The 26,534-nt window shown below is 35.6% G+C and overlaps 1 long non-coding RNA gene across 1 annotated transcript; it reads right to left on the bottom strand.

The window, feature by feature from the left end:
• Window positions 1-5,387: 5,387 nt before the first annotated feature.
• On the bottom strand, window positions 5,388-25,025 carry LOC121133246. Its single transcript, XR_005870048.1, has 4 exons — window positions 24,942-25,025; window positions 11,719-11,903; window positions 7,653-7,777; window positions 5,388-5,663 (listed from the first exon to the last, which is right to left on the bottom strand). It is a non-coding gene; the product is annotated as an uncharacterized LOC121133246 (long non-coding RNA).
• Window positions 25,026-26,534: the final 1,509 nt, after the last annotated feature.

Below are 26,534 nucleotides of genomic sequence, written 5' to 3'. Positions count from 1 at the left end.
TAGCTTTTGGGAAGTGCTGTGCATTCTGCTACAGACAGCCATAGAATGAAACACTGACATGTCCCTTTAGTACAGGAATTTATCTATGTATTTCTATCTATGTATTTTAAGTAGAAAAAAAGTTCTTGCATTTGCCAAGCTCTAATATAATATTTAAGGAAAAGCATGAATAAATAATTCAATCCTCAATGCAGTAATCTTGTTTTTACTTATCTCTGCAGCATTCCAACAAATTCTTCCTCCCATTATTGATTCTGTAAATATTACTTAATTGGATTCTCGAAGCAAACACCAACTTTCTTTGTGCATGGAGCATTCTGATTGGCAAAAATACACAAGCATCAAAGGTTAAATGTAGAAAATTATGTATTTCAAAAATTCTATATATAGACCATTTCTAGCTTGCATTATTTCTGAAAGCAAAAAATGCTAGAAAATATGAGAGGTCTAGAAATACAGGTTTCTATAGTTCATATTATTAATGTAGTGGATCTAGAGGTATTTGAGGCTATGGAGGAAAAGAACTACTCAGTCTGTAGAGATACAATATTTTATAAAGTCTGCATTAAAGAGTTCCAAACATTATAGGAATTCCTTCTGAGCCAAATGTAAGAACAATGGCAGCACAGGCACAACTCAGTAAAATCCTTGTGGCAATTAGAACATCCTTTGATGCCACTACAAAAATCATAATGATGACTCTAAATTTCGTTAAAAATCATTTCATGTATGTCAATAGGTGAGTTTAGAAATTTTGTTTTGTTAACATATTAGGTTAGCCTATGACAGTTTTCATTTACTTTGTACATTTTTCTGAGGACAGCATTACAAAAGATATATACTGTGAAGAAAAATTTTCTTCACACGGGATATAATCTTCATGGTATCTTTTGCTATAATAAATCACCTTGAATTCTCTACAATAAAGGTTGTAATTCAATGATAAATCCATTGTTTTTTATTAACATCTTGTTGTCAAAGTATTAAATAACGAGCTTTCTTTTAGATTTTCCACGGCTCCATCTAGTAAAAGCTGGGAGCTTTTCAGAGACATATTTCTATGTTAGTAGAGGCTTCCCACATGTGTAACAGTTAATTAAGCCAAGCCTTTCTATTTCACAGTTGAAATAAAGGTTCCAATTATTATACATAAATAGCATAATTTCAGCATATGCCTTTTGCTTTATTTTGTGCCTCTTGGTAAATATTATCCTGGTGTTAAATATTTAAGAATATAATATAGAGCTGTGTCATATTGTAGCAGCTTCCTTGTAGAGGAATGAAACATCATCTTTTAATTGAGTTACATTTGTATTTTATGAGGATCAAGAGATCCTTATTTATTAACCATGCTTATGTTGAGCATGTATTCGCAAGTAAGAAGGAAGCTGTGCTAATGTACCTAAAGATTCTTATCACTGATTTCATTGGTCCTGTGGGAAATGCATGGAGGGTAGGGGTAGATCTTATCTTGGTACATATTTATAGAGTATAATTTTGCCACAATTAAAAAGAAGGTTATCATAACATAAATGGCTAAATGGTATTTATAAGGCCTATTCTTCAAGCAGCAATTAAAAGTGCACTACTAGGGGACACCCTAACACACTCACTGACAATAACTGAAATGCTAAGAACTATTTAGTAAGATAATAATTATTGTTTCTCATTTTGGACAGCAAAGCAACAGTCCTACCCTTTCAGCTTATTTAATTTCTGTCTATATGCAATGTGAATGGATGTTAATTTATACATAAGGTGGGGAGAGCAAGTTGCCAATGTTTATTCCAAGAAAGCATATGATCTGTAAGCTTTATGATCTCAAGTTTATCATATGACAGGGTTCATTTTTGTACCATGTGGTAAGAGAACAAGAAAGTCAGCAGCTTGGTATGCTGACACTGCAGCAAAACATGATTTTAATTAACTCATACAGAGGACACATTGAGGGAAAAGTGACATTTCATTGAGGAATATATTATTAAACACAACCCTCCTTGACCTGCCACTATGATAGTAGGTGCTGAAAACTGTGTGACTGGGTAAAAGACTCTCTCTGTGTCCTTTAACCCAGGGGCATATGGCTTATTTGCACAAACATTTATTTCAGTCCTTTCTCAGTACCTTGACATCTGAGTACTGAGTATCTTTGTATTTCCTCAGAGAATAAAACACTGATCCTTAATGAAATTAAAGGAGTGCCACTTTGCCAGAAAAAGTGTAGTGATAGAGTAGAAAAGTTTCCAATTACTAAATTCCTAATAGGTCACACAAAGTGTTTTATTTTTGTTCAAACATTTCCTTGGGAGAACCATGATTTTCCTTGTTTTTAACAGTTTTCTGTTTGAAAATTAGTATTAATAATATATTACTCAAATTTCCATGTTATTTAGGGCTTCTATCCGCTGTGGGTATAAGGGATACATTTATTCTAGAAAATCACCAAAGTCCTTCTCACTGTGATTGTCCCAATACAACCTGCATACCTGTGAGATCCCTGCGGCCTTTAACAGCCACTAGGAAAATTCTTTGTCTTTTCAAAAATTCTTCCAAAACACATAGATCTTTTATCCATGGATTTTGCTTGCATATCAATAATGGCTTCATTTTGATACTGTAATTATTTAAACGTCTCTATTTTCTATAAAAATTATGTACTTTCTACCTTTGCTGTAATAAGTACAAATCTATTCAGCCCTTACACTATTTATTGAATTAATATGTTCATGAATTAGAGCATATGAAATAAGCTAAAGTGAGCTAATAACATGCATTCATGAAAAACATTTTTCTTTTATATTGTTTATACTGTCATAATGTGTGAGACATTTAGTGTATGACAAGCCACTAACATTTGCATAGCTTTGTTAATAATAAACATAGACAAATTTGTAAGTTGCTGAATGCCTGAATGGTCAGATAACCTAAAATTGCCATTAGTAATCACAAGGCATGTGACAACAAGGGCTTGAAATTCTATTGCAACCCCATTAAAATAGGAGACGCTAATGTTTGAATAACTGAAGTAGAAGAGAGATTATGTTGAACAGGAACTTCTTAAGAATCATTACAAGTTCATTTACAAAGTGAACTACTAGGAAACTCTTGAATATATTTTGTTTTCTAATTTCCCTTAAGCAAACTGGTATTTGAGTTGAAGACTGACGCGGCCTACACTCTGCAGTCAGGAAAATTCGAGTAAATTCATGACTTAATTTAAATTTCTGACCAACTCACTAATTTTAATTTTACAATTTCATTATGTGTGAAGAAATAAATTGCAGTCATGAGCTCAAGCAACAGAATAAGCTCAAGTTGCTTCTAAGAAAAAGTGTCACTGAGGACATTCAGTACTTTTTTAATCTTGCTTGCATGAATATGCTCATGCAGGAAGTCGAAACCATTCTTCATAGATAGTTTTCTGCTACTTCTAACCACATTTAAAATGATTAAGAAGTCGTGGTGAAAATTACTGAGAGACAAATAGAGGAGAGACTAGTAATGGTAAATTATACTATTTCATTTATTGATTGAGTCACCACATAATTTTTAGATTATTGCTCTCGACTAGTCACAAAAGATGATTGACAAGCATTTGAGAGTTCCTACTCTACATAAATGTTAGTTTGTTACATAGCCAGGCATTGCTGTGCTACAAGTCAGATATAAATCCAGTCCAATCATTTCAGCTGTTCATTTAAGCCATTTACCCGTGTCATGCTTGTGTGTGTGTTGTGTGTGTGTGTGTGTGTGTTTCCAGGTTGTCACATAATTGACATGAATGGAATAGAACAACAGAACACCTACTAAAGTCAAGATAAAGGACAAAGGAAGGCCAGAAGTTATTGGTCATTAGCATCTTGTATGCATACAAGGTAAGTGCTTGAATCAACAATAGAAAGTATAGAAAGATTATTGGATACTACAGGGTAGAGGGTGGAAGTTGCAAATGTAGAGGTGGGAAAGCTACTTTATGAAAGGCTGAGAAGTCTTTAGTACCCTGTAACTGACAATGTGCAGTTACAGAAGATGTGTAATTTAGGATGCTAGAGGTGCAGGGTATAAGCTTGGCAGGGTTAAATCTAGAATCATGAAAACAATTATAGGGGAATTCCAGTTAGCAAAAGAGATGCCAAGTGGCTAAATGAGGCAAGTGTCTTTGAATAATATTGGTGAGACTGTTGGAGAAACATAGCAATTAATTGTGGATCTTACTAATGTCCATTTAAAAATCTTCATTGAATCCAAAAAAAAATGTTTGAACTCCATAGTAAGCAAGATGTAGAAAGGATAAGCAGAACCTCAGAGAATCTCCATTTTATAGAGAATAATAATGCTGGCATCACAGTTGGATATAATCATGATGGTACTAGGTTTTGTGGGTTCAGACATTCCGTGTTCACTGTAATTGCTGATAATGGACACTCTTTTCTCATATCAGCCTGACCTAGTGCTGGCCCCTACTTCCTTATTATTCCCCAACTCAATCTTTCTGAAAAGTCTTCCTAGAGTCTTACATAGCAAACTCATCAAACAGATTACCAGCCCTTATCCATGTCTTTTCTTGAGTTTGTCCTCTCTGAATTATCACTCTCTGCTCTAATCAGACAAAACCAGGTACCTGACAATTAAAGATTCCCTAATGAATCAGCTATGCTCATAAAATGAGTTATTCAAACCAAACAACTAGAAGCCTTCTCAGTATTCCTCACATGTACCATCAGTTGCTAAAAATGTTGAGAGCTATCACATACCAACTTCCCCACTCTTTGCCTCATCGTGGATCCAGAACTACTGATGTAGTCAAGATGTTGGCAGAATGCACACCTTCATATTGGGAAGTGTAAATAGTAATGTATATGTTCAAAACCACTTACATCCTGAACTTTTAGCCTTCCTGTATTTCAAAATTTTAATCAATACAACTTTTACAACTTAAAAATACATTGACTAGGAAATGGCTACAAGGAGGTTTGTTTTTTAAATTTCATTTTCATTTTTCTAAAGTAAGGGTTATACATGCTTAATAAAAGATTGGTGGTAACAAAAAATAAAGAATTAGAAAGGAACCTAAAACAATTCATATATGGAATGAGGCCTGGGAGATGTCTAGAAACAAAGGAATAGATGAAGAAACACAAAGCACATACATCAAAGGCTTGTATTTACTTGGATCAAAGTTAAAAACATTTGTTCTTCAAATGACATTATTAAAAAAGGAGAAGGCAAGCTATGGCATAGGGAAAATACTTGCAATAAAGTTATCAATGAATAAATTTGTATTCATAATATATAAATCACTCATAATTCAATAATAGAAGGTTAGAAAAAATCCATAATAAAATGAAAGAAAGATTTTACATAAGAATAAATATAAATATCTATTGAGCATGTGGAAATATCATTAGAAATGAGAGTAATGCAAATTGAAAGTATTAGAGACAACAAACATTTATCTCATGTCTTTTGGGGCTGAGCAAGCAGGTATGTCTGACCAGTGTCTCTGAGCACACTGCAGCAGACAAACTGTTGCTAGGGAGTCCAGGCTCAACTGAAGTTGCCCCGTGTAGATTTTATTCCAGACTCTCTGTATGGACCTCTGAGCTGAAAGCCTCAGGTCTTCAAGGATCCTGCCAATATGGCTTCCTGGCAATTGGCATCTCCTAGGATGAGTGTTTGGGGGAAGAGCTCAGTAATTAGACAAAAGCTTCCTACCCAAAGCTACCCATATATGAAACTAGAATTGATTGCTTAAATCTAGAGTTACATCTTAAAGTAATCCACACATCATATACTGATAACACCAATATCAAATCTGGGATCAAATCACTATACCTGTCTCCCAAATGCTGGAAAGTGGGTCTAAGAGCAAATCACTGAACCGGTCACTGGCAGCCATCTCAAAGGCTGCAGATACTGATGTATTGTTGGATTTGATCCACCAGGATATTGTTTTCTTGTATAGTCAGGTTTTTGTCAGGTGTAGGATAGAACATATGGAAGTGAGTTTGGGAGTGTGGAGCATTCTCTAGTTTTCCAAAAGAGTTTGGTTATTTTTAATGTGGAATATACCTTGAATATTTTATGACTTTTACCAGAAAATTAGCATTTCCAGAAACCCTAGACTCTCTTTGATGGGGTGGATATTTATATTTTAAAAGTGAGCAAATACATGGAATTAGAGAAATTGCTCAGCAGTTAAGGTCATTTGCTGTTCTTTCTGGGACCTAAGCTTGATCCCTAAACATTAGAGTCAGGAAACTCACAACTACCTGTACCCCCAACTCCATTGGATCTGATACCCTCTTTTGGCCTCTGCCTCACCTTCATAAAAGCATAAAGACACACACACAATGAAAATAATTCATAAAATTTATTGAATATAAACTTGCTCATACTATTTTAATGTGTGTGGATTTGGGCAATTTATATCTTTCACAAACTTAATTTTATGTACATTATTAAATTTTTATAACTGTAAGAATAGTGAAAATAGCGACTTTCAGACCACTAATATGAGTCTTATCTATTTTTTCTTGATTTATCTTTTTGCCATGTTTTTCCTTTTGAGACTAGATCATAAATGTTTCCCAGACAGGCTTCAAACAGGTGGTTTTCCTGCCTCAGCATCCTGGGTGCCTGATTTATAGGCCCTTGTCACTGTGTCTTTCTCTGTGACATTTTTTTTCTTGAAGAGTCAAACTAAAATTTACCTACGTATTTAGCTGTTCAAATAGCTGTCCTTAAATTTTTTTGTTACTAACTCTTGCTTGCCCTTTTCATGTATTGATGTCTTTCTTCTTTGCTTGTACAATTTCTCAATGTGAAAGAATAGTTTTAACACCCATGATAGGTATCACCTGGGTTGGTGATATAATGCTTTCACCCCCCTCTTTGGCAATTTCTGGTGAACATTTTGGCTTTTCTAGAATTCCTATTTAATTTTGAGTGCTCTATTGTATTTTTCTGGCAGTTTCAAGATTCTCAATATCAGTAATCGTTACAAGTTGGGCTACACCATCAGGCTTGGTGAGCATTTTACAATCTACAGGTGACATTCTGTAGATTTCCCAGATTTCTTCATAATCAGTAAAACTGAAATTAAATGTGTAGAGAATTATTCAAAGAGAGGTGTAACCTTGGTAAGTTTCTTTTACTCATGTTAATTGCTCTCTTTTGGCTATCCTGTACCAACCATGGCAGGCAACTAGACATGTTGCAAGGAACACAAACATTTCCAATGGTCAGATGCGGTCTAACCTTTAGCAAGAGAGTTTCTTTAGAATTCTGTACTGGCACTAGAGTCTCAGCAGCCAGAGCTTCTTGCTTCTGCTCATCACTAACTCTTTGCCAGCCCCAGCACATTTGGGTCCATAGATGACAAATGCTATTTGAATCCAGAAGGTGAATGAAACCCAGAAGCAGGCTTTCATGCAAATTAGTTCTGCTTCTAATATCCCTGACTTTATTAAGCCTTTATGTAAGAAGTTTAGAGTAAACCCTGTCAAGACAATGGGATATTTGTGGAAAGACAATAGCCACAAGGCACTAAAATAATCACCAAAAAGAAAGAGTGACACCTCAAAGCAAACACATAATGGGGGTCTTCACTTCCAACCAAAATTAAATGCAAGAATGGTTTGTGTGCTTACCGAGATTATACAGTCTTGGCTTTTTGAGGTGACAGCAGATGGTCCGATAAGAAGTGGCAGGACTAAGTGCAGGCAAGCAGCGTCGCATCTCAGGCTCCTTTAACCATGAAATCTACGAATTTATGCTTCACAGAGCAACAAGGGAAAAGAAAAACATTAGAAGTGTTAGGGAGAAGCACAGGGTCTGGTCACACCTTGTATTTCTCAAGACAAGCATCTTATCTTTTACCTTTTGACAAAGAGTGTGTGCTTTTTTGACTTTTCTTAAAATGTCACTCATCAAAAATTTGTCACTTACACATGCTTGCACTGTTTCGTTTACTTTTAGATACTTTGTGGCTTGGCTTAGAACATTTTTATTTCTAATTTCCAAGCTCCAGATCCTTAGCCAAGTAAGCATCAGTTCTGACTTTATTTTCCAAATTCTATCATTCTTTAAATATCATTTGGATGATTTCCAGTGCCCCATGGGTTTGAATGTTTTTCTCTTTTGTTTTTAGCTGGGAATGGGGGGTAAGACATGGCCATACTCTTTTTAACCAGAAGTATGCACATGGAGTGCTGAAACATTAGTTTAAGTTGTTATCAGATAATGATGTGCCTGAAGAAAAACAAATAGAATGTATTTGGTGTATTTGTTTTAAAGAATTTAAAAACCAATTAAACATGTTGAATAATAAACAATTGTGGCCAATTCCTTTGCCTTTGTTTTCTATTTTAAAAATAATTTCTTGTTTAAAAATATTATAATGGAACTACAAAGAACTGCCTTCATCACATACCATACACCCTGATCTTAGATACATTGCAACAGTGACTGTCTTCTATCTCCTGAGGCAATACTCCCAGGCCAGGTGTATGAAAAGTAGAGAACAGTCTGTATTTCCCAAGAAAAATGAAATGACATCATATAACATAGAATCCAATACATGTTTTAAATTTATATATTTTATGAGTTCATGCATATGTGATGTACATTTATCGTACCCCCCATTATCTCGTATTCTCCTTCCCATTTTCCCACCAAACTGAAACTAACATGAAGGAGGAATAGGTAGAATCCCTTGGATGGTGCTGTGTTTTAAAAACAAGCAAAATAACCAGACATCACTGAGCAGATGAGGTGAAGTGGTCACTGTAACAACAAAGGACTCCCAGATGGTGGCCTCGTGAGCATTAGCTGTGCCAGGTGTGTAGATTCCTACAATCTTAGCACCTGGAAAGAGGAGGCAGTTTCATGAGCTCAAGAATAGTATGGGCTGCCTGGTACTAAATCAAACAAGGGAGGAAGAAGGAAGAGAAGAAGGAAGGGGAAAAGGAAAGAAGGAAGGAACAAATGAATGAATGAAAGAACAGAAGTTACTGTATTCATTCAGTTGATAACAATTGCCAGATAGACATTACCCAAAAATATAACTTGATATACTCTATAGGATGTGCGGTGTATATCCAAGTGTAAATAAGTCACTAAGCTAGTGCAAAGATATAACAATTTAAAACTTACAACTGAAAGTATGTACTAAGTGTATTCTTGCTAACACATTTTCTTATTTTGCAATGTCAGATTCAAACCAAAGTTTTTGCATGCTCTAAGTAAATGCTTTAACATCTCTGTGTAACACAGCTACATTGCTAGCTGCACATACACAACTTCTTATTTAATAGTCAAATGTTCAAGAAAGTGTCAACCTATTCCTGACATGATTATTTTAATGTTTGAGCTTGTTTTGGAATTTTTCTTTCACAATATTTTAAATCTCATAGTGTCCTACAACTCACTAAACCACTCATGCTAATGTCCCTGCCCCTGAAATAATTCCTGTGGCTCAGCCCATCAGGTGTTGGGAATATAGATATTAGTTACCGTACCTATCTTTTATTTTTCCGAGAGCTGTATTTATGGGAAGTAATATGTTTGATTTTTTATTTTACTTTAGGAATCTTGAATAATCATAAAAAATGGCTTGAACATAAAATAGAGTTTATTATGGCTTTCAAGTGTCTTTTTACTCCATGGAATTATTTTGCAATTTGAAGATGTATTTTATGATCATATTTATTCTAATATCTAATATATATGAATATTTAGTATATTGTATTTAGGTTACTTTGTTCTTATTATTATTTTGTAATTACTACCCCATTTAGCCATGAAATGCTAGAAAGTGGAAAAATGTTGACAAAACAGAGCAAGCCTGAATAACTTGTCTTGTTGTGACCTAATACAAGGACAATCTCAAGAACATAAGAGAGAATGCAGAAAGTCTGGGTGTCGATTCACAGGTTTCTTTCAAAAAAGCTTGAAATCTACAAGTTTTCATTCTTTTTCCAGTCATATGGTGCCATTTACCAGTTAGACAAGGGAAAGACTCATCCATACATTTCTATCCATCACCCACACTCCAAAGATGAAGATGAAATTCATCTATGTGAAACCTTAGGCCAGACTGCCCAGATGACTGTTCAAACACAAGATACTATGAGAACCACAAGATGTTCTGAAGCCAAAATAAATCATGACGTTTCCCTAACTGTTCAGACAATAAAAAGACCTTTATCCTATGATATTTTGCAGCAGGAATTTGGATAAATTCATTTGTGAATAACAATCAAATCTCTGGTGAAGCAATTCTGCAATCTGCAAGGATGTGCATGCATATATGCAACATACAAGGAAGTCTGTGAATCATTAAACTCCTCTTACAGTTATTTTATTATCATTTTGTTCTCACATCTATAAATTATTACAAAGGAGCATTAAACTGTTACCTTATAAGAGTCTGTTAGATTCAGGTAGCAACTGATGAGGTGAATTATTCTTTAATAAAAGTTCCTTTCCAAAGGATGTAAAAAATGTAATGACATCTTACAAGATCTTTCAATAATTTCCACTAGTCTTTTACTAAGAAATACCTTACATATAATGTTTGAGGGGAACCTGGTTACCTAAGGTAAGAAAAATACTTCACCTCTAACTGAACCCTGTTATTTTCATTGGAGCACTTTACTCGCAGATATTACCAATTAATGTTGCACAAAAATAATCTCACAATTGCTAAGCAGAAAAACACTGTTCCTTTGACTTCATGACCATTGGTCAAGAACATATTTTTTCATTGAAATAGCAAAAATAATGAATCAACTGTTGAATCTATATTCTGGTTTGGAAGAAAATTTTATTTTGAATTAATGACCTGCTACTATACTTCACTGATAATCCCATGAGTATTATAATATAGTAGGTTCAACACTCTTCTGGTAAAAATGAAGTGTGTATTTTGGCTAAATATCAATGTCTTTTTCATATGAGTGCCACCAATACTGATTGTTCTTTTTTGCCTATGTATGAGTTTTAACACAAAAGTAATAGGTGAAAACTGTAGTTTTGTTCAAATCAATTTCTATCTTTCTAGTTAATCATGATCATTTTATAATTTGAGTTATATGAGATGCAGACATGGCTCAATGTTAATTTTTTTGCATTTTTCTCTTATTCTAATATTTCCTAGTGAAAATCATAAAGTAAACATCAGTTATGTGAAAATCAGAAGTAAAACCAGCTTCTCTAGTGCATTTTAGACCAACATGGTAAATGCTATATAATTCATTCCAATGCACATTTAATTTTGTGTGCACTTGGTTGAATAAAAATGCTTATCACCTGACTGATCTACCAAGTCTAAGCAAGGAAGGGTTAACTTCTGGAAATCAAAGTATGCAATGTATACTTCCTGTGCCTATTGGAGAAGGAGTTCATGTAAACTCAATCTCCACTCAAATTTTCCTTAAAACTAAGATCGCTTTTCACAAAAGGGCTATTTATTTAAAATAATACCTATATAAAATCCACAAAAAATAATCACTATTAATAAAATGTTGTTCAAGCCAGCGACAGTAAGAAGTATTCAGTGGACATAAAAATATGTATGGGCAGATACATATTTTTGGGTGAGCTAAAGTACCCCTATGTCATAAAGCCAATATAAATGAACAAAAATTCATATGCCACTTAGGAGGTTTATAAGGTAACCAATGACCATAGCAGAAGAAAGATATGCAAACATACTTAGCCAGCAGGGGAATTCCAGTGTGAAAAAACTAGTTGTCTTCAAAGGAGCTGAAAGACCACCGTCAACACTAAATGCTGGCAGAGATGGGAGGAACTGGATGGCTGATGGGAATGTGTATGGCTATGGCAATGTCACAGGATCATTTGACAGACTAGTTTCTCTTCACAAAATAATTTGTACTCTGAAATTTAAAAAACAAAAGAAAACGCTATTAAATATGTAATTTTAAATGAATCTTATAAAATATTTGTTCTATTAAAAGCATTTAATATATAAGAAGAAATTCTGTGCTCTGTGACTTTATATGGTGTGTCTGAATATTCAATTATTCTCACTGATTGTAAAAATCAAATATCACCATTAGTATGATGGGGAATGGCATAGACTTAGCAAAAGGAGTCGAGGAATTATTTTGCTTGTGGAAATGTTTTCCTTCTCTTGATGATAGCCTGATTCAATGATTAAATTAATCGTGCTTGCTACATTCAATTCTTATTTTCCTTTTTTAATTTTAAAAACAGTCTTATTTTACGTACCAATCCTATTTCCCTCTCCCTCCTTTCCTCCCACTGCATGAGTCAATCCTCAGAAAGGATGAGTCCTCCCATGGGGGATCATCAAAGTCTGTCACATCATTTGGGGCAGGACCTAGGCTCTCCTTCCTGTATCTAGGTTGAGCAAGCAATGGACTCCAAAAGCCAGTTTATGCACTAGGGATAAATACTGGTTTCACTGCCAGTGGCCCCATTGACTGTCCAAGACCCCTAACTGACACTTCATTAAGGGGGCCTGGTTTTGTCTTACACAGGTTTCCAAGCAGTCAGTCTGGAGTCAGTGATCTCCCACTTGCTCAGGTCAGGTGTTTCTATGGAGTCTCCCAACATGGTCTTGACTCCTCTGTCTCTACAAATGGACTCAAAGAGTTTGGCTCATTGCTTAACTGTGAATCCTTGCTTCTTTCAGCTATGGGATAAAGGTTTGATGATGGCATTTAAGATATTCATCAATCTGATTATAAGAGAAGTGCATTTAAAGTACCCTCTCCACTATTGCTTAGATTCTTAGTTGGAGTCATGCTTGTTGATTCCTGAGAATTTTCCTAGTGCCAGGTTTTACGTTAATACCATAATGACTCCTTCTATCAAGGTATCTCTTTCCTTGCTCTTCTTCTCTGTCCTTCCCCCAACTCAACCTTCCCTGATCCCTCATGTTCTCCTCCCACCTTCCATTCTTCTCTCCCCTCTTTCCTACATCTCTCCCCTCCGCCATGCTCCCAATTGACTCAGGAGATCCTGTCTCTTTCCTTTCTGGTTGGGGGGTGACTGGGTCCATATATGTCTCTCTTATGGTTTTCCTTTTTTCCTAGCTTCTTTTGGGTTGTGGATGCTGCATTCATTTCTTAAAGCCAACATTATTTTCCTGTTAAGGGTTTCTATTTCTGTGAAATGACACCATGACCACGACAACTCTTATAAAGGAAAACATTTAATTGGCACTAACTTATAGTTTCAGAAATTTAATCAGTTACTTTCATGGTAAGTGACATGGCATAGCTTGAGCACAGGAGACTTCAAAGGCCATCCCCACAGTAACACACTTCCTCTAACAAGGCCACATCTACTCCAAGAACAGACCTCCTAATAGTGCCACTTCCTATGAGGTCATGGAGGCCAATTACATTCAAACCACCCCAATTACTGATTCTAATAATTAAACTGAATACATGTGTGCATTTCATATCTGAACCACACTAAAATCAAAATAGACATAAATACGAATGCTAAGATAATCTTATTAAAGGTAAATTTTCTTTTGAAAAGAGTTAACATTGAGTTATATGCTTTTAAGCTGATGTTTAAATAATGTATGGATTATCCCTATAGATGTTTCTAAATTATATGATTAGCATATGTATTATATTAGTTTTTCACAACTATATATAAGAGCAGTAAAGTTACAATGACCTGTTACCAGGTGATGGTATGATTCCATCAAACTCTGCCAGCTTATGAATTTCCTTACATTTACAAAGTGGCTGATGAAGTTCAAGTTTAAAATGAATTCTCTCTCTCATGAAATACTCTGTGATAATGTAACAACACTAAAATATAGATTACCAAGAATTATCATGAATCTCCATATCAGATAAAGGATATATACATTTTAGTGGTACTTCAAGGACTCCTTTGGAGGTAGGCTTAAAAAAAATGAAGAAGGATTTAGATAGCTGACTTAGCATTTAAGAGTTCATTCTGTTTTTCCAGAGGACCCTAATTCCTTTCCCAGCATCCAGGAAATCTAGTATCTTATCCTGGCCACTACAGACACCCACAAAAGCAGGTATGACATAGACATGTGAGTGCTTACATACACACACGCACGCACACACACACACACACACACACACACACACCACCTAAATAAAATGAATCCTTAAAAGCATAACATGCTGAATTAAGGTTTTGTTCCCTGTATAAGGAGCATATAACTTCATTCTCTCTAGTTCTGTGTAGATTTGAGGGAGAGCTTCAAACTACTGCTGTGTGAAGGTTTCCAGTTAGTTCTTATTTGCTGATGTTTCACAAATATACTAAAAAATCCACAAGCTCTTGAAATTAGCTTTGTTCTTTCCGCACATTTTATATGCATATTGTTGTTGCTGTTTGTTTTTCAAGACAGGGTTTCTCTGTGTAGTCCTGGCTGTCCTTGAACTTGATCTATAGACCAAGTGAGCCTCACACTCACAAAGATCTGCCTTCCCAAGTGCTGAGATTAAAGGTGTGCACCACAACAGCCAGCAAATGTGTACTGTTTCCCCCAAACACAGGGTTTCACTGTGGTGTACTAGCTGTTCTAGAATTTGCTTTTAGACTAGGCTGACCCCAAATTCAGGAATCCACCTGCCTCTGCCTCCTGAATGATGGGGCAGAAGCTTCCATTTTAGAGTCTAGATAGATACTTAGGAGATAATATACTTGCTGTGCAGACATATGGGTTTGAGTTTGGAACCTTATACTTATTTAAAAGCTTGTGGTTGGTGACTGGAACTACAGTGCTGGACTTACCATATATAGAATCTCAGAGTTTGATGGCCTTGAGCTAGAAGTCATGAATTGGAGAAGGATTTAGGAAGACAACAATATCTACCTTTTGCCTCTACACATGCACATGCACACACAAGCACACATATGAATATAAACAAAGCTATGTGTAGCTTACAGATCACAGACATGGCAAAATGGAAGCTGTCCTTTAATATGCTAATAGGTTTTAATACACATCAGCAAAAATATATACCACCTGAAGTTCAGACTTATTTTCCTGGAGAGTCTTTTTCATTTTAAAAATAATCTTATTTTACACATCAATCCCTCCATTCCCTCACCCTCCCATCCTCCTGTGCTCCCCACCCACTCCCCAAGGATAGTGAGGCCTTCCATGGGGGATCATCAAAGTCTGTCACATCATCAATAGGGGGAGGTCCTAGGCCCTCTTTCATGTATTTGGGCTGCAGTAGTATCCCTCCATAAGAATGGGCACCCAAAGTCCATTTGTGCACTAGGGATAAACACTGACTCCAGCTAGGAGGTCTATGGGACTGCCCTCACCTCTTAGCTGGCACCCACATTCAGAGGGCTTGGTTTGATCCAATTTTGGTTCCCCAGCTTTATGACTAGGATCCCTGTGCTCTCAATAGGTCAGGTCAACTGTTTCGGTGGGTTTCTCCAGCACAGTCTTGTCTCATTTGCTCATCCCTCCTCCTTCTCTACAAATGGATTCCAGGAATATGTCTCAGGGCTTAGCTGTGGGTGCTTGCTATCACCTAGCTTCTGTGTGCTTAGGAATGCAATATTTTGCAAAGAAAATATTTAATTTTCACTAATGTCTATAATTCCCTGCTTTCTGTCTCTGTCCATTTCCATTCTTTATCTATCCCTCACCTGAAGCAGTTGACTAGGTCTTTCTTAGAAAAGTCCTTGATACAACCTTATCTATATACGGCACTGTTTGACCACACCTCATTCTGCTTTTTTTCCATTTTGAATCTGATTAGCCTCTTGGAAATAATGGAAAGTACCAAGTCCCACCTCAGCAAATACAAAATGCACAAATTAGATCATCTGTGTTGTTCAGAAACTACCAAAGATCATAGAACACTATCCTTTCGACTGGGATGGAAATATATCCCCACTGCCACAACACTGGTAGTATGTAGTAGTGAGTTTGTCCTCAAACTAATTGTGACATTTCAAAAGCCACCAGCTGAGCAGTAGTTTTGTCATCAGATGTAGCTTTTGAGAATACAGGTACTTTTGGTCTTCTTCATAGTAGTCAGAGATATTTAGGGGGATTACTTTAAGCCTTATGTAGTTTCCCCTTTGTATTACTTCTGACTTGTTAGTTGTCACTTCTTGTCCATAGCCTTGTCAACACATATCACATTCTCTTGACACCTAGATTGCTGGAATGCTTCAAGAATGGAATGAAAAATAAAGTCTATTGAATTTCTATCTAAACATGATATTGCACCCAGTTAAAGGATATAAAGGTTCTAATTCAAATGAACTTTTTTAATATGGTAAGTTTTGTGGTGTTCCTATTCAATCCCCAAGGGTAACTTTACAATTACTACTAGACTTTTAGTTGTGTTTCAAGGAAATTAGACTGTTTGTGAGATGAAATATGAGTAAGGTTATTTGCTGCCCATTGAAATACATGTTCTGTTTTCATGACTCTCAACTTTCCCATATGGCAGATTCTTTCCACCTTGCTTCTAAAAGAAGTGGCAGATTTCACTGATGTTGTAAATTAAAACAAATATTAATTTAAATGAGTTGTAATTTAAGCACATTTCTGATCAATTGTATTTCTGTTTTGATATTCTCCTCTATTTTTTCTTTAGTTGAAAATCATCTTTTTCATTCAAAACATACTGATTATTGTTTCCCTCACCTGACTTCTCCAAGGTCCTCCCTACCTACCCTCCCATCCAAACTCACACCCTATCTGTCTCTCATTAGAAAACAAACAGGTATGATAAAATAACAAACAAATTGAAATAGGATGAAAAAAAGCCATAATGAGCTCAAATATCAAGCTACAATGGTATTACACATGATAATGCAGGAATGTGAAAATCTCTAGTGGTCCCATCACTAGAAACATAACCAAAGACAATTAATGACTTCTAGGAGTGGGAGAACTAGTCTCCCCCAGGGATGAGTCTAGGGATATTTGTGTTCTATGTGAAGATATATTGCTATGATTGGTTTAATAAAGAGTTGAAAGCATAATAACTAGGGAGGAAGAGGTTAGGAGGGACTTCCAGGACAGACAGGACTGTGGGGAGAAGAGAAGCAGAGAGAGGCAAGTGAAGCCCGAAGAAGTGGGACATATAGTATAGATGAGAGATAACCAAGCCACAAGGCAAGACATACATTTAAAACTGTGGGTTAATAAAATTCTAAAGCAATCATGGAAAAGCCTAGCTAAGGTCAAGCTTTATAATTAATAAGAAGCATCCATTTCATTATTTGTGAGCTTGTTTCCAAAGTAAAATCAGTCAACCTGAAGGTTTGAACGAAATTTAGATCTTGAGAAAGCTAAGAAAAGTTCTTCAGAAGGAACCACAAATATTCACATATTTTGCTACAAATTTCAAGTTATTTAGTTATATTTATATGTGTTTCTACTCTTGCTTAAGGTATTGTACATATCCAACTCTTTAATAAATATGTAATACAAAGTTCTCGTCCTAGAAAGATGTTGTTACACACTGTTTAGGATAATTAAGAAACGCAGGTTACTAGTTAGTCATATATAACAATCAAACTTGTAGTCAAACAGATAATTTTTAGATAGATGAGTGGCCTGCAGAATATGGAACTTAAGATGCTTTAATAACATAAGGCTTTTCATGACAGTGAGATGTATCTGCTCCTAGCAGCCGGATGGTGGACATTGACAAACATTCCATATGGAGTTAGCATTTATTGTGGCAAATTTAGTCAATGGGCATGAATCGTCCCTTGCTTCAACTACTGACAGTATGCTGACCAAATTTGTCAAGCAGTACACAAAAAACAGCAACTTCTCATATTTGTCAAGGCAAGGTATGGCAGTCCTTCAAATTCATGCTTCGCAAAATGTCTGTCAGATATTCTAGACCAGTAGGCCAAAGAAAGATGCCCCAATGTAACAGAGGAAACTAAAGTTAACTATCTGGGCAGCCAGATGTCTCTGTCATAGACATTTCTATAGTTTTGGAGGTTGCTTGCTCTACACTTCCTATTTACTGAGGTAATAGTATATCCATCTTGGATCTTTGATGAGGTTTAAGACTAGGTAGTTATAGTTACATTTTTCCTTGTTACTAAATTCAGAAAAGAAACTCACAGAAGAGGAATTAAGTTTCTATGGTTGATAGTCATAAAACTTAGTTTTCTAAGAAAATGTTTTGAGGTCAAAAGAGAGCTTTGCGTTGCTAATACAAGTTAGGTTAAGAATAAATTAAGTACAAAACTTTTGACTCACCAAGGTAGGCTAGATAACAGAATATTTTCTCTGAATTTGACAAATACAAATAGACTGGACATTGTAAATATAATTCTTACCTGATAGTTGTTATTACTATATATAGTTTTATTATGTTAGAGTTCAAACTTTCCTTTTTATTTAGACAAAGAGGGGAAATGTTGTGGGATCCTTGTATACTGTGTAAAGATTTATTGCTGTGACAGGTTTTATAAAGAGATGTATGGCCAATAGCTAAGCAGGAAGAGGTTAGGCAGGATTTCTGGGGATAGAGAGGACTCAAGAAAGAAGAGATGTGGAGACACACCAAGGAGACCCGAAAGAACTCCAACTCATGTTCAGATCAGAGGCACCCATGCTATGAGGCAAAACATAGATCTTAAAGTGCGGGTTAGCTAAATTGTAAGAGCCATTCAAGGGAAAAGCTTAAGCTAAGGCCAAGCCATCATAATGAATAAGTCTCTGTATTCTTGTTTGTAAGCTGGTGGCCTAAAGAAAATAATCCTTCTACAGAGTCCTCCAATTGTTTACCAAGTACAAATTGTCAACACTAAATCCATATATACACAAACAGCAGAAATGGACTCTGCAGGTGTATGTGTGTGTGTGTGTGTGTGTGTGTGTGTGTGCGCGTGTGTATGTGCTGTAAAAATAAAATCAAAGGAAATCAGGCTATCAATTTTGAGAGAGATGGAGCATGAGAATGGTTGGAAAGAAATGACATGAAAGTGGCTGGAGGGATGAATAGAGAGATGATATAAATATAAATATATTTCAATATAAAATGTAAAAAAACTAAGAAACATAACTAAAATAAATCTCAAGAAAAGAATGTTTAATATATTCACACACACACATATAAACATAAGCATGCACACACACTATTATGGAAATAGTGTCTTTTGGAGTCCCAGTAAACATCACTGTGTCCATAGAAAGTAGATAGAAGGAAGAAACAGATGGATCTAATCTTGTGCAGAAAGCCACAACTGCTCTGAGTTCACTGGTGTAACAAACAGCTTTGTCATATCAGTATGATATTTTGCAGTAATCCTAATCCTCAACATCTTATGTTCTTTAAATCCCTTTTGAACTATATTCCCTGAGCCTTTGAGCATAATATTGATGCTTGACTTAGGGCTGAGCACTCAACAGTGACTTGTTCTCGGAGCTCTAATGGCATATTAATCTCTACATTAACTACTGCCCACTACAAAGAGAAGATTCTGTTACAAAGTTGAGCAGCTATAACCTGTGGTTATAAACATAAAAATATAGAGTGCAGTTTTACTTCATGTATACTTATCGAAGCAATGGTAGTAGCTTTCCTGTTACAGCCTGTGGCCTCCCCACTTACAGGGTTTGACCGATACTAGGTGTGATTTCCTCTTATGGGTCCAAAATGTAAGCAGATGGAGATCATTTACCCCCATAATAATCATGCCACCATTGCAAAAGACACATACTTTGCCAGATAGCTTAGTAATATAGTTTGCAGAGTTCACAGTTGGATATGATCCTTGATGCACACTCTCCCCAATAAGCTAGTGCTACAAAAACTATCTACCAGAGAAGAAGCTTCCTGTTTAGCTCCTATAAAATTTTCTAGCTCTTGCATCTAAAGTGTAATATGTCTTTAGAAGTAGGGTGTACTCACATAGTTCTAGGTAGTCAGCCAAAGGGAATGGCATGAGCCTGTAATTTCTGAGGGGAGAGGGACTTGGGCAAATCAAATAAATATCAGCCTTAAAAATTTTGTGAAATTTTTATTTAGAGCATAACTAGGAATATCTGAAGGAAGTCAGAAATCCAATATGGAAATATTCACATGTAATTAGAGGACAGTCCATGGTTGGTTCTTAGCAATTAAAAACTAGAAACAATAACCTTTGGCAACACAAAATAGTAAGCACTGGTTTTTTCATTCTCAAGGCTTAGCATATTACAATTTAATGTTATGGCAAGATCATTTCTTTTTCTCAACCCTGGAATCAGAAAGTTCCTCATAATGAAAATGGAGAAACATTTTCAGAGTTTGCATCTTACTACTTATTTTCTTAATGTGACTACTTGGTGGGGATATTGTTTTAGTGAAAAATAATGTTTTACTCTAGAGGGTGCAGTTCTAGTCCCCAAGGATAGACTTTCTTATACATGGTAAGAATACCATGTTACCTTTCAAACATTAAAGTTTCTGAGTAGAGGAAGGTAATGAAGACAAGAATTTCTGGTTTTGTATCCAAGAACTGAATGTAATATTAATCTCTACCTTAGAGGTAAGGACACCAAAATAAATACCAGACCTGATTTTGAGACAACAGGATGCTTGTAGAGTACATGTTGCTAGTCTTTTCATCAGAGCAAATGCTTTAAAGAATAAATTGAAACCAGATTTTTTTCATTTCTTTAGTTCCAAACCAAAGAGTCTAAACATCATTCTTCAGGAAAAGAAATTAGGAAAAACAGTCTTCCCAGATAAGTAGAGAAGTAGAGTTAGATGCCACATTGACTGAAGCAAGGAATATTCCATGCCAAACAAATTAATCTTTTAAAGCATAGTAAGTAATTTGCATTTTGACATTTCACCAGAAAAAAATTTGCAAAGAGAGTTAGCTCATAGGGGGAAGGTTCTTGGGAAGACTCATATTACTGTGGCATGTAAAGGATAAAATAAGTTTTCCAGTGGTTTCTCAAAGCACAAAAATGACTTATGCTGTCAGTGGAACAGTGATTACCCCCATTAGTGGAATGTAAAAGCCCAGCTCAATTAAATTACTTATGCTACGTTTTTTTCTTTCCTTATGAATATATTTTGACATTCAAGTACATCTTCATGAACTAACAGAAACTGAAGCAGCTACAATTTATTCTGTTTCTAATTGTGGCTAAATGATGGTGCGATTCATCAATAAACAGATAGCTGTGTTTCACAGTGTATCCTAGTTTACAGAGGGATTATGACACCATGGCGTGCGAGGAATGCATCGATGGGAGGAAGGCAAATGCAGATTTGCTATTTCACAAATGCTTCATAACTTAGAGTTGGATTTAATGTTTTGGCTGAATGCTGTTATCTTAGAAGAGTTCAGTAAAATAAATTTTAAAATGTAAACTCTAAGGGAATGTAACATTTCATCTCATTTAGGAGGCTGTAATTATTAGCAGTCACATGGCATAGGGAGACAAGATGGAGAATGTGGGTGATTTTTAAGTTATTGCATATCTCCTCATACGTAATGGAGCTAATTGAATTAAAAGGTTTGATTATGAGAAGAAACACTAAATCCTTATTAGATGGTGAAAAGTAATTTTAGTGTATTTGCTTAATATATAGCTTAAATTATTATTTACTGGCTTGCATGAATATCTTGCGCGTAGCTTTGTAAATGTGACAGGCAATACAAGTAATGTTCCTACTTCTCCATGATATTGGTAACAAACCACACACACTACCAATAGAATGTTTACAGTTACGCTGTTAATTACATACATAATTAACATAGCTCTTTGAGAAATAAACATTGAACTATATTCTTTCTGCCTGTTATCATAGATAATAGTGAAGCATCAAGTTTGAATGCTTTGGTGTAAGCTACAGTCTTAATACCACTCTCATACTTGGTTTTAGGCATCTAATGAAGTTGCAGGGTCCCTTGGTCTCAATTAGGCAGAGAAAATGAAAAAAAAAAGAGCAGCCATATGTGGAATAGACCAAGTTCCTGGCGTGGTTTTACTTTGTATCAATTCACTTTCCTGAAAAATATTCCAGGCTGTGAGTTGAATCTATTCCACTAGAGCAGAGTTATTTCACTCAGGAGGATCATGAAGGTGTGCCCTAATTGCCTCCCATAAGCAATGTCTCTTAAAGACATATATACTTCTCAGCATCACCATGTGGGACCAAACTTGGAGTACACACAACTTTGGTAAGAGCACTGAAATCATGAAATTTCATATGATGGGGCGAGTCAGGTTACAAACTACTAACTGAAATAACGTATATTTTGCACCCAATAACTTGAGGATTTTCACAGAAATAATACTTTGATAAAACAGAAGAGGTCTATGCTTTATAAACAGATATTAGAATCCCAATGTGAATGAAGCCCTACTTTGCTGTACTTAAAGTTTTAGCAAATCATCAGGTTAATTTTTATCATATATATACATATACATATATATATATCTCAATGGTTTTTTGAAAAAGTAATCGTATTCTTGACATTTAAAGGGAAAGCTTGTAGTTTCTTCTCAATCAAATTTACACTTCTCCCTATTTTTCTTTTACAAGTGTGTTTGCATGACTGTGCACACACACACAACTTCGCTGTTACCCAAAGGATGATAAAATCATAAATAACTAAAACAGATTTTTGTGGCTGGTACTCATTGACATTTTCAGCAAAGTTAATATGAAAGTTGTCTTTAGAAAGAAATGGGGCCCCAGCATGTAAGCCAATATCCCACTTAGATTCTTTCAATCCATGTGAATCGCAGAATATAAACTACCAACGTATAAATACTAAAGGAACTGATCTGTAAGGCTAGGTCTCCGACATAGTGGTTATAGTAACAAGACTAAATCTTAAGTACACAAGTGTGAAAGGATAACTTTGGAAAATGTGACACAGTGGTTCGCAGATCAGAGTTTCCTAACTGCGAACAGTCACTCTAGAAGAGAAGCCTTTTAAAAATGAATTCTCCATGCTCAGTTTCTGCAAAAGAGTGCATTATGGAACTGATGAAATTTTAAAGTAATACAAAACCAATTCATGACTGAGGTTCATATTGTTTCCAGTACTACAAAAATGTTTATTCCTTAGCATGTTCTGGAAATTGCAGCAAATACTGTCTCTTGTTCAAAGCACATTAATTATAAAAGAGAACTTGAGAAGAGAACAATTTGTGCTGAATATTTTGACTTCAAAACAAAATGATCACATTTTCCACTTTGGTTTAGAAAGTTTGGCTCCAAATATGGAAAATAGTAGCAATAATAATATTCTATGATATTCTCTATTGTCTCATCTCACTGTAAGTAAATAAACAACTTAAGTGTATTGTAGCTCTGACATTTCAAGGTTCTAGGCACAATAGTTTAAAAAGTTTACCATTTAAATGTGAAAACAACATATCTATGGTTAAAAATAAAATTTTATTTTCCTTGGAACCTTCTCATCTCCTTCCAGATGCATCATTATTCATACACAACATGACTATGACGCTTGAGACACGTGAGCCAGAAAACATGGCTATGAGGGTAAGGGGATTTATCAAGCGAAAGATCTGAATGAGATTCCTGGGCACATATGTTGGAAGGATCATATACAGTACAGATAATAAACACACATTTTATCATGTGGATTTTCATACACCTCAAATTTCCTGAATACCATTTCCTTTAGTGTGCCATAAAATTGCTAAGAAATCAATTATTTGGATTTTAGAAATCAGAATAATATGAATTCTTAATGGCAGCGCAGTTTCTCAGAACTAGCACCAAATTAGAAACACAAAACCAAAAACAAAAATACAAAGGAACCTGGCTTCTCTTATTCAGTGTGAAAAATGCTCAGACTTAAATGAATGTGAACAGCTCCCTCTAAGTCATCACTGGTATTTGTGGATGAAGACACAAACACTATGCCTTATGGTTGTTTTATATTTCCTTGCTGCATTTTCCTCTCAGAAACTGATCTTAACACTGGCATTCTTCATTCATTGCTTCTCCTAATTAAGGCGCCTAAAATATACTGAATTAGATGTTACTTTCAATTACTTCATTGAGAAGAACAAAGTCTTTCATTTTTTGCTTTAATATTTCGCAGTGTGTAAAGTGAAAATAGACACGCCTTTACTAATTTGATTAAAACATATAATGGTGTGTATGATATCAGAGAATTTAGATAAAAAAGGTAAAAATCATGTACTTTAAAAGATAGCCCAACCTAAGTGGTTGATAAATACTATATAGATGCTATTACTGCTGATTAAAGATCTATTTCAAGAAATTTGTTGTCCTTTGTTCAAGTTTGCACAGTGAAACTTAAATGATAAAGAAATACACAGTGCAGCACCTCAAACCTTAAGAATGGCTTTGAATAGTTGACAGTGTCCCTATATAGGACAGCAGATTGAAGTTGAAGAGGAATGGTCCTAGTTGTCAGTGATTCTGCTGAAACCAAATGTAGGGGTTTAGCTTGCCACCATGCCAAAGGAGTAATATTCTTTAAAGCAGGGGTTCTCAGGGGCTGAATATCAGATATCTGTATATAATAATTTGCATTATGGGTCTTAACAGTAGCAAACTTACAGTTGAAAAGTAACAACAAATAATTACAGTTGTTATGCTTGTGACAACCAAACAACAGGAACTGTTTCAAAGGACTGTAGCATAAGGAAGGTTGAGAATCACTGCTTTACAACCTCAATTTCATAGATGCAGGGAAGAAAACAATCTTACCCTCATCATGAGAAGTGAAATGGTACTCGAGGTGTAATAAGGATTTTAAAAAGTATCATTTGTTTTCATTCTATTTTCTTCTCTTTTTCTCCTTTCTTGTATTCTCTTTGTTTTGTTCTCTTAAACACTTGCCATTAGGAAAGCATTCTAGAGGCTGAAGAGATGCCTCAGTTGGTGAGCTCCCTGACGTGGAGGCACAAGGAAACGGGTTTTTATTCCTACCTTAGTGTTCTGGCAAATGCCTGCAATCCTAGACTATGTAGGAGAGACAGGAGAAGCCATGGATCCAGGATCCCAGCCAGTCTACCCAATAAGCAAGCTGTAGATTTAGTACTGGTGTCTAAAAAAAAGAGAAGGTGGAAAGTAATATATAGAGATACTTTTGTGTTGTATTGTCTTCAGGCGTCAACACACATGAATTTATACATATAGATGCTCCCCCAACATATTATCATGATCATTTGTGTTAATTGAATATAACTTGGCAAAATGTGATCCTTTATGTGACAAGAATAATGAAACTGAATAAGACTGCTATAATTTAAATACACATACACACATGAGATTCGTATTCTCTGGAAAATTGTCTTCTATTTAAGTGATGCTTGACATAACAATTTGATAAATTAGGTTTCATTAAAATTAAAAGTTTTATCTCTTCAAAAGACTTCATTGGCACAAAATGAATGAAAAGAGTGATAACAGAACTCAGGGATGTAGGAATGAACCCCACAAAGCTACCCGCCCAACAGGGCGGGGTCAAGGAAGAGATAAAAGGTAGTGAAAGGAAAAGGGGCCTCTCTCTTTTTCTCCTGGAAGCCAGCCACGCTTCTAACTCCTGGTATGTGCGACTCTCTCTCTCCCTGATAAATAAATATATTGTTTTTCCCTATATAGCCTCGATTATCGCTTATACAGGGAAAATAAACTTTTATTTTACAGTTCAGTATGATTCAAAGGAACACACCTGTTTTTAGCAATATGCTAAGATTTTTCTATTGCTTTAACAAACATATAATAATATACTTACAAAAAATTACCCAGTTCGTTACTATCAAGGCCTCTGCTCTCCAAGAGAATTCTCACAAATAACCTGTCATTTTCACTCATTAGTGAAGTAGGTATGTATCACTGACATAAAATATTTAGAGGTATTTTTACTTATTCTTTGAAACTTTCATACACATATATAATGCATTTTGATTGTGTTTAGCCTCCTCGCTCCAAATTTGACTGGATTCCCTCCTAACAGGGGCCACAAACCTTAAGGAAATTGCCTGCCCACCCCCAATACCCATCATCTATCAACAGCTTCACAGAAGGGCATGAGGGTTTGTTTGGGTCTCCCTCTTCCCATGCATACTTTTGGTGTCTTGATCTCATCCAGGCCTTGGGCAAGTTACCAGAGCTGCTGTGAGTACATTAGTGCATCATCCCTATGACATTCAGAAAACACTTTCACCTCCAGCTCTTGCACTCTCATCCATGAGTTTTATTGAGCATTGGGAGGGACAGACTGTTGCACGATATTTAATCACACTATATGCCCCGTGATTGTATTATTTACTGGCAAAGAACTGTTTCTAGTTGAAGTGTGTCTCAGCCTTCATATACATCTTTAACACAAGAGCTATCTTCTTGAACACTGTAAACAGGATTAAATAAAGCCAACCATAGGTCAGCAGACAGAGCAAGCAACCAGTTGACAGGAAGTGAAGACAGGATTATAAACCCACAGAAACAGCTAACCTGAACAAGGAGGAGCTCATGGACTCCAGACTGATGACTGACAGGCCAGCATGAGACTGATCCAGA

This window comes from Mesocricetus auratus, unplaced genomic scaffold (assembly GCF_017639785.1).
Source record: "Mesocricetus auratus isolate SY011 unplaced genomic scaffold, BCM_Maur_2.0 Super-Scaffold_100021, whole genome shotgun sequence".
NCBI lineage: Eukaryota > Metazoa > Chordata > Mammalia > Rodentia > Cricetidae > Mesocricetus > Mesocricetus auratus.
The sequence above is the reverse complement of the archived record's forward strand: the minus strand, read 5'-3'. Positions and strand labels throughout refer to the sequence as shown.